This window comes from Epinephelus fuscoguttatus, linkage group LG13 (assembly GCF_011397635.1).
Source record: "Epinephelus fuscoguttatus linkage group LG13, E.fuscoguttatus.final_Chr_v1".
NCBI classification, from domain to species: Eukaryota; Metazoa; Chordata; class Actinopteri; order Perciformes; family Serranidae; genus Epinephelus; species Epinephelus fuscoguttatus.
Genome location: NC_064764.1, coordinates 16,421,757 through 16,435,732, shown reverse-complemented (window position 1 = coordinate 16,435,732; position 13,976 = coordinate 16,421,757).

Below are 13,976 nucleotides of genomic sequence, written 5' to 3'. Positions count from 1 at the left end.
TCTATCATTAGCTGCAGTGGAATTTTCCAGTCAAATGTGCATAATGTGTCTGTGCAAGAGAATAATTACATGTACATCTGTTGACAATCATTAGTTTCATGTAGCCCGTTTCCTGTGATCATACGCACAGATGCAAGCACACCCTGTGTGTCATCACTGGCCATTTGTACGTCATTAGCAGCTGTGAGCTGTGTCTGCTGTCTACCTTGGCTGATCTCGCTCTCAAAGACTGGGGGACAAGAACAAAGTCGCTCTGACCTGTTGGTCATAAGTCATTGTCCCTGTCCCAGCAGGTGGACCACATCTGGTAAACTCCAAACATCTGGGCCGGCATGGTGGCCTCGTAATTATAGCAACGCTACAGTCTTTACTCAAAATTGCTCGGAAAAATCAGTGTCAAAGCATATTATTACCTTTGACTCATTAAATTTTCAAGCTCATACGCAAACACTTCCCTCAGAGCAAATGTGGCATAATCAGCTAAAGTGCAGCAGCTTAGTGGCAGTGCTGATGACACAAAAGCTGTGCTGAATGAACAAACATGAAACTGTGTGTGTGTTTATTTTAAATGCACAAAAATATCAGGCAATTTAAATATGTAAAAGAGGATCACTGGGACTTTAACACAGGAAATCTTTTGCATCACACACTTCATTTCCTGCCTTTTTCTGCATCAATTTATGGTGCAAAACTGTGCTTTTTAAGTAAATCTACGCCCAAGCATGGGTGCAGGTGTGTTTCGTTACACACTGATGTCCACAGTGTGCATCGTCCACAGTGCTATCATCATCTTGTGGCTTTTCTGAACTCTAAAGTTGAGAGTGACGTACAGAGTGTGGCTGCTACTCCTCCTCAGCAGCCGCTAAGCCGACCTAAGGGGCAGTAAAACCCTCCCATAATACCAAGCTGTGTGGCCTCTTGCCTTCTGTCACCCTATCACCTCAGAACCTGGGATTTTCTGGGAAAGCTGGGCTTCTGGACTGACTCATCAGACAGCTGTACCTTAAAGGCCCTTGTGGGGGCGTCGCCCCGAGGGTCACTGCCCTGGGCTCTGATTTGACGGCCAGGCACAAATAAAAACCCCTGAAGCTTGACAACTTCCTTGCTGAGCCCACGTAACCCAATTAGTGAACCAGTCCTCAGTCGGAGAAAATGAAAACATTCCGGACTCCAATTCCCAAGGCGGCTGTAGTCATTTATTAAATCCATTTCTTGTTTCACCCTCTTCCTGAGATTTTCTAGGACTGATTTTAATGGTCCACCAAGGAGTGACTCAACAATTCAATGTCATGCCAGTGCACTGCAAATATACTATACTCCCGGCTGCGCTGAATCCTACAGACAAGCTGGAGTACCTCACATCATCATTATGTTAACCCACTGCCATCTTCTTAAAGTGTACCCAGATAATGAGATCACCTCAGCTCTGTGGGTGCTGAGAGCCGACGATACCCCGCAGTGTAGTCAGTGGGGCTAAAGATGCTGGAGGGTGAAGGCAAAGACGATGAGAAAAATCAGTGCTCCAGCAGAAGGTCATATTGATTGATAAAGCACCCTGTGGACTGGGCTGTGGATTGCTCACCCCCCATAGTGTGTTTGTTGTGGGATACCAGACTGCTGCCCTGAAGGCCCTGAACAACACAGACAGGCAGAGAAAGACAGTTAAATCAATGACCGTCTCACACAGGGCTCTTATACGTTCTTCCAAATCATCTAAAGTGGCTCCCTCGGCACCTCTACTTGTTCCTACCACCTCTGAAAAAATAGCACGATTTGTTAAAGACACTAGAGTTCAGGGAGAAACGGCAAGCACCCTCTGCTCTAAAGCAATCGATGACTGAAAAAAAAAGATTCATGTCTCTCAGAAATAAAGACATCTTGGCATTAAGAAGCAACATAGAGACAAAAATACCACAAATTCCAGTGAAAGACGAGGGATGACGAGGGATGATTGTGAAGAAAGCTACATTTGCCTATTGAGACCAGGCCCCTTGTGTCTTCTCTCTCCCTTGTGGGCTCCTGACAGAACCAGATAGGCCTCCTCACTGCTGACAGCCAAATGTCCTCATCCATCCTCATCCAAGAGGCCCGCAGGCGTCATCAACCTCGTCTAGATTTCCCCCGACGAAACCCCAAAGCAGAAATCTCTTGCCCCGAGCCCAACAAAGCGATGGAGTTGGGAGTGTCCCCGTGGAGCCTCTGTCAATATGTCATCATCGTCATAGCTGCCAGTTGGCAGCGTAGCAACCCGTTGCAGATGTGTCAGCAAAACACCGACCATTTTATTATTGTTTCTTTTCACTGAATATCCATTGCAGGACACACACTTCTACTCTGTTTTCACAGGAAGGGCCATAACTCAAGCGACCCATGATGTGCTTCCCATTCCTGTGACGGAGGGGTATTTGTGATGATGAACGGACACATGGGGGAGTGTTTGTTTTGTGGAAGAGGGGGACTCTTTTAGTCGGGTGGAGCCGTACACAGTAAGCAGACGTAAGCACTTATGGTCCAATCTGGCTGTGCTGACAACACAATTTCAGCCAGTTTGGAGAACAAACCGAGCGTTTCATAGGATGATACACCTTCAGTACAAATGTAGCACATGAATTATTTAGTTTCATCTTTGTGTGCCGAGCTACAAGGGAAAAATGTGAAGCTTTGGCTATAAAGAAATACCTTATAAGTCTCCACTTTGCTATAGAAAGGACGGTGTTCATAAAAAAGCTTTGAGCAAAGCATGTATGGAAGTACAGAAGCATCTTGCACATACACTTTGAAATGGAAACAAGTGTGCCTTTGAACTATACTCTAACTGTGCTTACTGTAACAAAGTCACCATCCATCCTCTGTAGCAAGCTACTGCAGTTTGCAATAATAGTCCACAACAGTATCATAAGGCAGAATTTAACAATATTTATTCATTGAGCTCAGAAAGTGCACTGTAAATATGAAGCACTCTGCTAAAAGCCAGGAAATCACCACAATATCACGGCCATTTGGAGAACAGAATCATACTCAGTGGGACATTTCTGGGCTTCATATCACCAGGCTCGAGACGGTAATTGTCTATACTGCATTTAGCGAGGGTCACGGAGAAAGTGACGGGGGGAAAAAAGGGACAAATAAAGAAAGAGGAGAGGGCAGAGGGAGAACAAGTGAAGGCTGACTTCTCCCGGCAGAGTCCCCAGCAGAATGTCCCTTCCTAGCAAATTACAGGAAATTGCAACTTTGTAGCTATCGCCACAAATTAATTCTGCGTGTCAAGGAGGAGAGCGGATCGAGTCTACACATGTTGCCTTGACGTTCCCTAGACTGTAATGTAATGCACAGCTAATAGGGGACGAGATGAGTTTGAGATTTCATTTCAGGAGCAGCAGCGGTAATGGCAGAGATGATCATCATGACTGCATTACCTGCAATTGGATTTAAAAGATGTAAAATATTTTGTTTGCCTCTGCTGAGATGTCAGTAAATATTCCTCTGGCTTTGGGGCAGACAAGAAGCTTTGAATGTGTACTGAATATGTGCATGTTTGAACACTTCAAAAGAGGTTGTGTTTGCACTGAGTCTGGCGCACTGGATTATGGGTTGAAAGAGTCATATGTGAGGTGATGTGTGACCTTTGACCGTGGAGTGTTTTTCATAGCCGGGTCATCCATCTTCATTTTCTCCCTGTGGTTACTGTGTTGTACGACATTAATTCAAACAGCTCGAGGTGTTTGGATAGCTTGCTCCATCGGACTTAACACACCCAAAGTGTCTGAAATGACATCCATCAATCAGACTTTGTTTCAGTAAAGGATCGGGTTAACTTTGTGTTATACCTTACTGTAGCTTTTTTCAGCTACATATACGTATGGAAACAGGATTTTCAGGGTCGACTCCAGAGTGTGTCCATATTTTTACTAAAGTCAACAGGTATTTTGGCATGAAAAAAGGAATTAAGTTCCTATACATATTTTTTTATAATGCTATCTTACAATGTTCATACATTTTCCTGCATCTGTTTAGCTATTTCATTTTATTTTATTATTCAATTTAATTTAATTTGATTTAATTTAATTTAATTATTTTACTTAATTCAATTTAATTTAATTTAACTGAATTTAATTTTACTTTATTTTTATTTCATTATTATTAAATTCAGTTTAATTTAATTTAATTTAATTCAACTTAGTTTAATTTCACTTTACTTTACTTTACTTAATTTTATTTATTTATTTTTTTTTTACTTTATTTTATTTTATGTTAGGACTTGGTTCTTTTGTCCATAGGTTTAAATGTAAAGTAAACTCCGAACTGCACTAACCCGTATCTTCACATCCAAATCTAGATATTAGGAGCAACTCTGGAGGAAACTAACTAACAATGCTAATAAATCAACATTTAGCTTCATCTTACAGGAACGCTTCACCAACAAAATGATCAGTTATTAGTTAGTTAGTATATCAGCTACTCACCCCATGTTACGTCAACTTCATGGGAAAAAAAAAACGGATACATTTCTTGATGTATTGGAATAAAGGGGGGTTCGTGTTTAACAACAGAAAAATCATATCAAAACATCTGTTTACAAACTCTCACACAACTTACACAGTATAATCTAAGTCTCATTTATCCACTTGAATGCTCTTCCCAAACACATGCATTCTTGCTAAAACCCTACCATTTAAAACACTTCTGTAAATGAGAAATGCACCTGGGCAAGCTCATGTGTTTGAACTCTGCTCTTGCATTTCACTGAGTAGAGTTCAGACCAGGTACCAGGTAAATAGTAAGGTTTGAGTGAATATGAATGTGTGTTCATACACAAACTATCATTTTGAGGGTGAAGTATTCCTTTAATATTCTTAGGAGAGCAGAGAATTCATGGAAAATTCATGGAAGAAATTACCTGACTTTGTTTTTTAAACATTTTCGTCTTTATTGTTGTGAGTGATTTTGCAGTCTGCATCAGCGAGGCCAGCTGCAGATAAAAAACACAACAGTGTGATTGTTTCTGGCAGTTATTGAGCAAAAAGATCCCCAACCTGCTCTGGATGTTCTGCAAAAATGACACTTATATAAATGACTTTCCGTTGGTAGAAGAGATGAACCATTATTCGCAGTGTTTTTTACTTTCAATTTGTCTGATATAAAGTCAACTGTCTTCCCCGCCTCCATAAATCCCGAGACACCAACAAAGTGAAGGAGCATTCAAATCAGCTCGTTCCAGCGGCAGTCGATGGCCAGCCTCTCAAGGACGCTGATTGACATTTTATACAGCTCCTGCAGTTTAGTGGTATTGATGGCATTCAATTTAACTGTATATTCTTTTAATAAGGGTGCTGCCAGATGCCTGGTGCTTTCAAAGTGCTCTTTAAGAGACAGTGAGTTGCAGAGAAAGAGAGGGAGACACAAAGAAGGTCAGAATTAAGTGATGCGCTTTCTCTAAAGCAATTATTTTAAGATACCGGCTTTTTTTTTTTTTCACTTGGCTGGGTGAACGCTGTGATCGGACTGTGACATATTTTTATCATTTGGCTCTGTTCTCCGAGACATTAAATTTGTAATGAATCAATGCCTATGGGGTTAAAGTGCTTACTGTCTGATTCAATTTGAGGGTGATATATCCACATCAAATGAAATTGATATAACTGGAAGACAGCATCATTGTTAGGTCTGCTTAAGTCTGCAACCAACAGATACCCAATTAAACACTTCCCTGTCAGGCCTTCTCATCTTTACTTTTTGCTTGTTCAGGAATTTTTGCCTTCAATTTGGTCATCTGCCGGAAAGAAAAAATGCAGTGAAACTAAGGCCTTGTGATGAATTCGCCCAGTCGGGAATATTCCTGCCCAGGGACCTGAATACAAACGGCTCCCATACGAATACGAACACCTCAAACAACCTTAAAGCTGAAAGTCAGCACTTAACCTTCATAGTCATTGTTTCATGTGAATTCTAATGTGCTTGGGTCGACACAAAACTACAATATCTATTATATATTTGAGGAAATAATTGAAATGATGATTGTTACTGTGCCTCTTGAGCCACTGAGCTCTTAAAACTTTAATGTGTTTACACTGGATGGTGCAGGGGGTCTATGGCACCTATAAACCCTGAGCTCCAAACATTTACAGTGTTGAAAGGCGACTTTGTTCTCCTCTGACTCTCCAATCATGTCTGGGGTACAACATCTATTCTCAGCCATGTTTTATTAATCCATCTGCATCCTCAAAAACTAGGCCAGTCACACAGAGCCCAGACTATTCACTTGTCCTTTGTGCAGATGCCATTATTGTTTTTCTTAGTTTTTATACTCGGGTCAAATGCACAGAGCAGTGCTTAAGTCATTTTTTTGTAATGAGAGCTGCCTATCATGAGGACACAGAGCAGCAAAGAATGGGCTACAGACACAAAATATGTGATTGCATTCTATCAGTATCACTATGCACTTGCAGTTTTGGACACAGTAGCGAGGAAAAGAGTTTGTGGTGAGTTTGAAAGGCTCTTCAGTCCAAACAACAGTGAAAGGCAGCTTTAATTCATAAGACACTCCATCGCCCTCCTCTCCTCAGCCATCCTCTTTATAAATGCCATCGGGCATCCACTTAGTCTAGACGTTCGACCACACAAGGCGACACTGGTTGCCCCCAGTCTAAGACACTGCCATCTGCGTGCGTGCTGCTGAGGCTGTGTATACCGAACCACTTACACGAAAGGGAAAAAGATATTCATGTGGCACACATGTGCACCACGTGGCTCTGACAGAAAGAGAGCGAGTGTGAGACGCCCCCTCTCCCCTCCCCACCTCTCCCTTCCCCATGGGTACAAGGAATCTGTGGCAGACAGTGTCACCCGCCCTGGCTACTGCTTTAATTAAAGCCCTAATGATAGGCTTTCAACTGAGAAGCAACTTATCATCACACATAATCGCTTGGCGCTAGTTAGCGCTGGCAGAATTGCAACCATCTGCTCTGCTAAGAACACATTCTGATCATTCTTTATATAGCACTGGTAGTTCACGTACAGTATTTATATTAGGAGACCCCCATTATGTGAAAGTCTGTTTGAACGTTGTACATTAATGGGGCACATCTGTTTTAGAGGCGCTTGGATCAGCGACGCAGATGAAAAGCCAAAAATCCTGTTTTTAGGATATCATCAAGATGATACACTGCTGGGGATCGCTGATTAGGTGATACTGATAACTGGTTTTTGGATTTCTTTTTTTTATGCAAAGTTTTCATCACGTTTTTATTTGCATATTTTCTTCACTCCTCTGCTGTCATTCACCACTTCTCATCAAGAGGATTTTAAAAGCCCTGCAGTGAGCACTGATTGCACGGGCACATTCAAAATTATAATTTTCCACACACTAAATGTAATTCAGAGAAGATATTTTTAAGATGAAATCTGTTTCTGCACTCTTCAGGCAAATTGTTACTTTTACACTTCAGTTTTTGTACTGTTTAAACAAACAAGATATAATGTGTTAATGGGATCTTAAGAGGTGCTGGTAGGATTATGTTGACTTTGAACAGAGACAGATGAACTGTTTTGCCTGTTTACAGTCTTGATTCTAAGCAGGGGCGGAGCCAGATGTCAGCTGGCTTGGTTTTGGTTTTTTTGCCTAAACCCAAACACGTGCGTTTGTTGTTGAGGGAAAAAAAACATCAATTTGCGGTGTTGTACCAATGTAGTGCAATTATTTTGAAAGATACTGTATGCAAACAGTGAATTTCCTGTGAAAACGGAAGTGTATCCTGAAAGACGACAATGCATGTAATAGGCAGAACTTGACACGGTGTCCAAGAACATCAACAACCAACGCACCCAGGGTACCTTGCACATCGTATGTGGACGTGGAAAGTCCATGACCAAACCTCAATATGTGACGAGGTCGGAGTGAGAATGTGTTGCTCCAAGAGAATGCCTAAAAATCTGTACATCACATGAGAGTTGCCAAGAAAAATAACCACCATCTTGCGCCTACATCCTATCTTGTATTTAATTGTTGTGCAACTGTCTTCATCATTCTGACATTCTGACACTAACATAGGTAGGGTATGGATTTGGTGTGAACAGCTTTATTGATCTTGAAACCTTTTTGTGTTACACTGTGCTGGAGTAGAGTTCATAGAATGGATGTTCAGCTGACAAATCTGCTGCATTTAATTCCATGCCATAGTAATTTTGGCTGCTGTAAAGACAAACAGGATCCCCAACAATGCAAAGCAAATATGGTCTTCAATAAAAAATAACTCAATAAAAAAGAACATTTACTCATTTGTATTACATTTCTGTAGGGAATAGCATAGATTTGGCGCCTCTGAGAAAACTTTAGGGCCCAGAAGCAACCCCACCCCCCTGCTTTCTCCCGATTTTAAGCTAAGTTCGATGGCTGATAGCATTAGCTTTATTGTCACTGTACAGTCATTAGTGTCATTGACCTCCTCATCTGACTCTCAATAAAGCTAAAAACTTTTCAAACTTTTTCTTTAAACTTCATCACAAGCTATAATACATCATGGTTCACTGGGTTTGTCTGGGTATATGCTGTATGTGTCTGCGCACTGTGACCTCTGAACAAGATTTAACAGAATGAATGAAGGGTAGATGAAAAGATGGAATATCAGAGGATTTATTTTCAATTATAAAAGTTAAAGCCTTACAAAACCTGATAAAAGATTAAACACTTACAGCAAAACGATGTTTTTGAGAAGAAGAGAAACTGTCTTATTTACAGAGATAGATCGCAAACTTGGCCTGTGAAGAATAACTGTAAACTGGATATTTGATGAATTTTCGAAGTGAATAAGATCCTATATGGTGAGGAAATTAAAGAGGCTTGAAATCGCAGCCACACAACATGCTGTATAAACAGCTTGATCTACAGCATGAGAGAAATGCCACTGGTATTTGAAAATCTCCATATCACAGGGGGGATTGCATTCATTTCTATAAACCCCATTTACAAAGCAGGTTTTAGTGATTTATTGTTTTCTTAATGTTTGATTTGTTGACGTAAACTAAATTACTAAGCTACAACAGACTGTTTTCACACTTTCATTAGGGTGCTTTCCCTTTCCGTGCGCACGGCAGCGAGATTTACTTCCAACGAATCAATCTGAGGTCAAATAAGGAGCACTTAGGGATTATTTACTGGCTCTGAGACACAGTCATAGTCTCGCTGACAGAAAAGCTGCACCCTAAGAGCTGATGTAATTCTCCTCCATGTTGGGTGCCTCAAATGCTCTGCTGAAAAAAAAAGCCTTGGCACAGCAAAGTGATGAGAGCAGCTTGCCTCCACTGATGTAAATCCTGCCTCTGTTTACTGAGGGTTCCTGATCAAAGGGAGGAAGGAGAGATGGAGGGTTGCAGACATAAAGTTAAAAGAAAGTTGCAGAGTTGCAAAGCTGAGTCATCGTAGGTGTGTTTCTGAGGTGTGTGCTGAGGTTAATAGTGTGAGTGTGTGTGGGGGTTTAATGTGGCGGTCTAATGGCCCGCATTAAACTGAGAAGATTATAATGTTTTGGTTTTTCATGCCATTCTGATTTCATATTAGAGCAGGTCACTTGTCAGGGTCTTTTAAATATGCCTCTACAATTAATAACTCTGCTCCAACCTCCTACTTTAGAGCTCTTTCGTGGTGAGATAAAACTTTCTTTTACCCTGTCTCTTATTCTTTAAGTTTATTATTTTGTTTTTCTTGCAAATTTGTCTGGTCTCCTTCAAGTTCACCCCGTTGCACAACACCTCCCTCCCTTCCTTCCTTCCTTCCTTCTCTTTGTGTACCTCCTGCCCCTAGCTGAAAGTGAACAGAGGATGACACAAATAAAAAACAGGGGTTTACTGTCTGCTGTTTGACAACCTCTCCCTGCGGGGCTCTTTAATCATTCACGCTTCATTAACTGGCTATCTGTTATCATTTTGCATCTTTCTTTTGAAGAGGATGAGAAAGGTGGAGGGCTATGTGGCAATAATCAATTTTCCTGTAACACAACATTGGCATTTTCTTTAAGAGGCTGAGCAGAGTAAGATTCAATAAAGCAAACTTTTGGGACCTCAAAGCAGGTCGGCGGGTCCTGGGATTTTGAAAGGGTGCCTGTCAGGCAGAGATGTACGCTCTTTATCACAGTATCATGACAGAAAATTGTTCACAATTCTTTATGGTGCTGTAAAGGACTGCTTTAGAGGTTTGCCGTAGTTCTACAGAATTTTTATGGTGCTGTAAGGGAACAATTAAAACGCTAACCACCATTAAGTCTCACACTGACAGATCTATGTCCACAAAATGCTTAAGTGCTGTGCCAGGGCAGGACACTTCTTTTTGCACAGGTTTTATTCTTTAAAGAGTAACTCAAGTTTATAAAGAAAAAAACCTCTGCAGAAGTTCTTCAGAAGTAACAGCAAGAACCAACAGTGATGTCAAGGTGAGAATCATTCTGAGATTCAAAGAGAAGGACTGATATGTGTATGGGTCAAACACTGCAAAAGAAAACTAATTAGATAGACATAGAGAAGAAGCAGCAATACTTTATTAACCCCTGAGGGGAATTAAACATTTTTTCACACTGTTGTCATATACACACAGGCCCAAAACACACACACGCACAAAGAGGAGTGTGAGGGGGCTACCTTGGATGGGCGTCCTGAGCAGTTGGGGGTTTGGTGCCTTGCTCAAGGGCACCTCAGCAGTGTCCGGGAAGTGAACTGGCACCTCTCCAGCTACCAGTCCAAGCTCCATGCTTGGTCTGTACGGGGACTTGAAGCGGTGACCCTCTGGTTTCCAAACCAAGTCCCTGTAGACTGAGCTACTGCCGCCCCAGTATTGCAGTAATATAGCTTCATAGTTTAAAGGTTCTGTATACGACATCCAGAGCATTAATATAGCAGCCAAACACTATTTGCTATGTAAAGTTATAGTAGAGTAATGGCATCCTGAGCAGAGGATAGAGCAGCTCTGTGTGTTGTAATCCGAGCTTCTCTGTTCTTTTCTGTGGTAGACGGTGCCATGCATGCATGTCCCCGTGTGTGCATCCCATTGGCTATCTAATCGCCATCTCTGCAATGCTACCAGGTATCAGGACAGTGTCATCACAGAAGTGTAGCACCCACTCTCTGGTTTTACCCCGGTGAGCTCTGTTAGCACTGTTGCTGTTGTTACACTAACACTGTTCGGGCTGTTAGCACAGTTAACTGCTAGCTCACCAGCCAACTTCATGTTAAGAACTGTGTGCAGACAACCTAAATCAGGCTCTTAATCAATGGTTCCCGACTGGTTCAGCCACAGGATCCAGATTTCTCCTTAGTGGTTAGTTCAAGTTCCACACAGTTGAATATATCCTGCGTCATACTTGTGTTGTCAAGCTAGTTTGCTGTCTCTGTTAAGTAGCTGTCTGTTAGTCACTGACTCTACAACAGGAAATGGAACTTGACGGTGAGTTACTTGCGGTCCATTTAAAATGGACCTCAAATGACTCACCTTTGGACCATGACCCACCAGTTAGGAACCAGTGCTCTAAATCATAGATTCACTCTGAATATCATATAGAGCCTCTTTAAGACTTTGGTTGTTCACAGAAACACAGATTTTAAAAGGGCACAGTGAAAGGAAACAGAAGGTTGAATAAGGATCACAATCATACAATCGACCGTATCTGTGGGTTTTACTCCCACTTGTCCTGGGTAAGAAAAACATTTCATTTGTCTTTATATTATCTGTCCTTTCAAAACAAACAAACACACAAACAAAAAAACACCAAAAATATTTCAGGTATTTTCCCTGAGTCATGGAAGATAATGCAAACCAAATGTGGGTTAAAGGACCCTACCAGTGGTGATGTTGTCTTCAAATTGAATAATAATCATAAGAATGTCTTAGACTGTTATGCTGCTAAGCTAAACCTGGCTGGTGAAACCTCATCAACTAAGGCTAGCAAGCTCGTAACTTTGCGCCTCTCCCTACGTGTTGCATTAGACGTAACAAAAGTGCCTGAACGTCCCTGTGTGAGTGTGACCTTATCTATCTGGAGGCTGTGTGTGGTTGAATTACAACCAGGCCACCACTTTTGCTTCTTGCGACGAGCTCGCTCAGACCAGGTGACTGCGCTGCACACTCCACGGGTGCCGTTCCATCAGACAAATTGGCTAGCTTGCTCTTCTTCGTGGTTGATCAGAGTGAATGGATATTTACATAGATAATTCGTGGTGGCATGTCAAAAGCTTTCTTGTCCCAATACCCACCCTTAGCCCTACCCCTACATTTGCGCGTTCCCGCAAGGGTTAGTGGGTATGAAACTAGCCCTTCGGAGTGAGGGATTTCAGATGCTGACTTGCCAGCGAGGGGTAGATGTCGCCATGACTACCACTGAGCAAGAGACTGGGAAAAAAGTTCATACATAGCTAACGTTACCGTCGTCAGGTCAGGTCCCCTGTCGTCTGTCATTCATCAAACAAAGCATGATGAATACAGCAAACGCTATCGGTAGGATGAATGAGACTCCATTGTAGATGCCGATTGGAAATGTAGATGGCTCGCAGCTTCCTGTTTAAAATAGTTACATATGCGTGAATGTAACCAACACGGTGACATAGTGAGTGGTGTCCCAATTCCTAGGGAAAGATTTCTACCCCTACCCCTTGTTGCTTCATTTTGAGGGTCAAGGGGTAGTGGGCCAGGGCTAGGGGTAGGGCCAAGGGCTAAGGGGTAGTGGTCAAGGGGGGGTATTGGGATTGGGCCTTTGTCTTCAGAATGTCTTGTTTCCGGCGTCACCCTCATGGCATCAGCTCAAAGGCCTTCCCAGCTCTCCCCCCAGGTGCAGCTAATAGCGATTACTCAGCCAATACCACCAACCCCCCCCTAGTGTGACATCAGTGCTAACCCTGCCTCCTACCACCTGCCCAAACCACACCCACAAGACATTCATTAAACTGCTAATAAAGAACACAGACAAAGAATATTTTTGGCCTTCTGAACATTATAAACAAGCCACACAAAGTCGATATGCATGCTTTATTAGAAGTGTAGTTTGTGTTGGTTTTACAAGAGAAGAGGTCTCGAGAATGAGAACTTCTTGTTTTGGCAAGTTAACATCGTATTAACTTCTCCAATAAAGAGCAGGAAACAGCAGCTTTTTTAAACTTGGCCTCATCCACAGGTAGATTCTGGCTGCATTTCATATCTTTTTCATACACCCCACTGAGCTTTAATCACTTTATGATGCCATGACTTTGCTGTTTGGCTCAGCTGTAGGAAACAAAGTCCCGCTGTGTTCCAGCTGCTGCTTCAGAACACAACTTATGACCCATAACTGGTTTCATTTCATCAATTTCATTTCCTAAAATCTTTGAAAATAAGGTGTTTTGGATTAAACCTGTAACCTCAGGTCAAACACTCACTTGACACATAAAAGCTGACAGACTATTCTCACCTCTTTACTATGAATTATCTCGTAATATTAAGCCTTCAACTTTGTTCTCATAAAGTTTTCACCTTTTTTCTTGAAATCTAGCCCCTCATCTCAAAAAAAGCATAAAAAGAGAGTTAAAAAAACAAATGAATAATTCCGGTGTTTTCATGCATTATTGTTTTATTTATGCAAGTACAAATCTCACATGAATGATCTTAAAATACATGAAAGAATGTTTATGCCCTTCTTGCTCACCGCTTATCTCTCCTCTGACCGTTTACCACTGTGATGCTGCGATTCTAAATGCGTGCTGCTTATGAGCCATGACATACATTACAACCATCGGTCTTCAAGGCTGGCTCTTAACCAATGTATCATGACAGGCAATTGACTCTGTGTGATCTCTCCTGTTCCTCCTGCTGAACTGCAGAGATATGATCAGAGCTGGGGTGCAGATGCGAGGCTGGGAAACGGTGGCAGTTCACTGGAGTTGAATTGTGCCCTGGAGAGGAGGAAGTGTAGTTTTTCTATCAGATGGAAAGATCAGAGGAGACGGATAATTCAGTAATCACATCT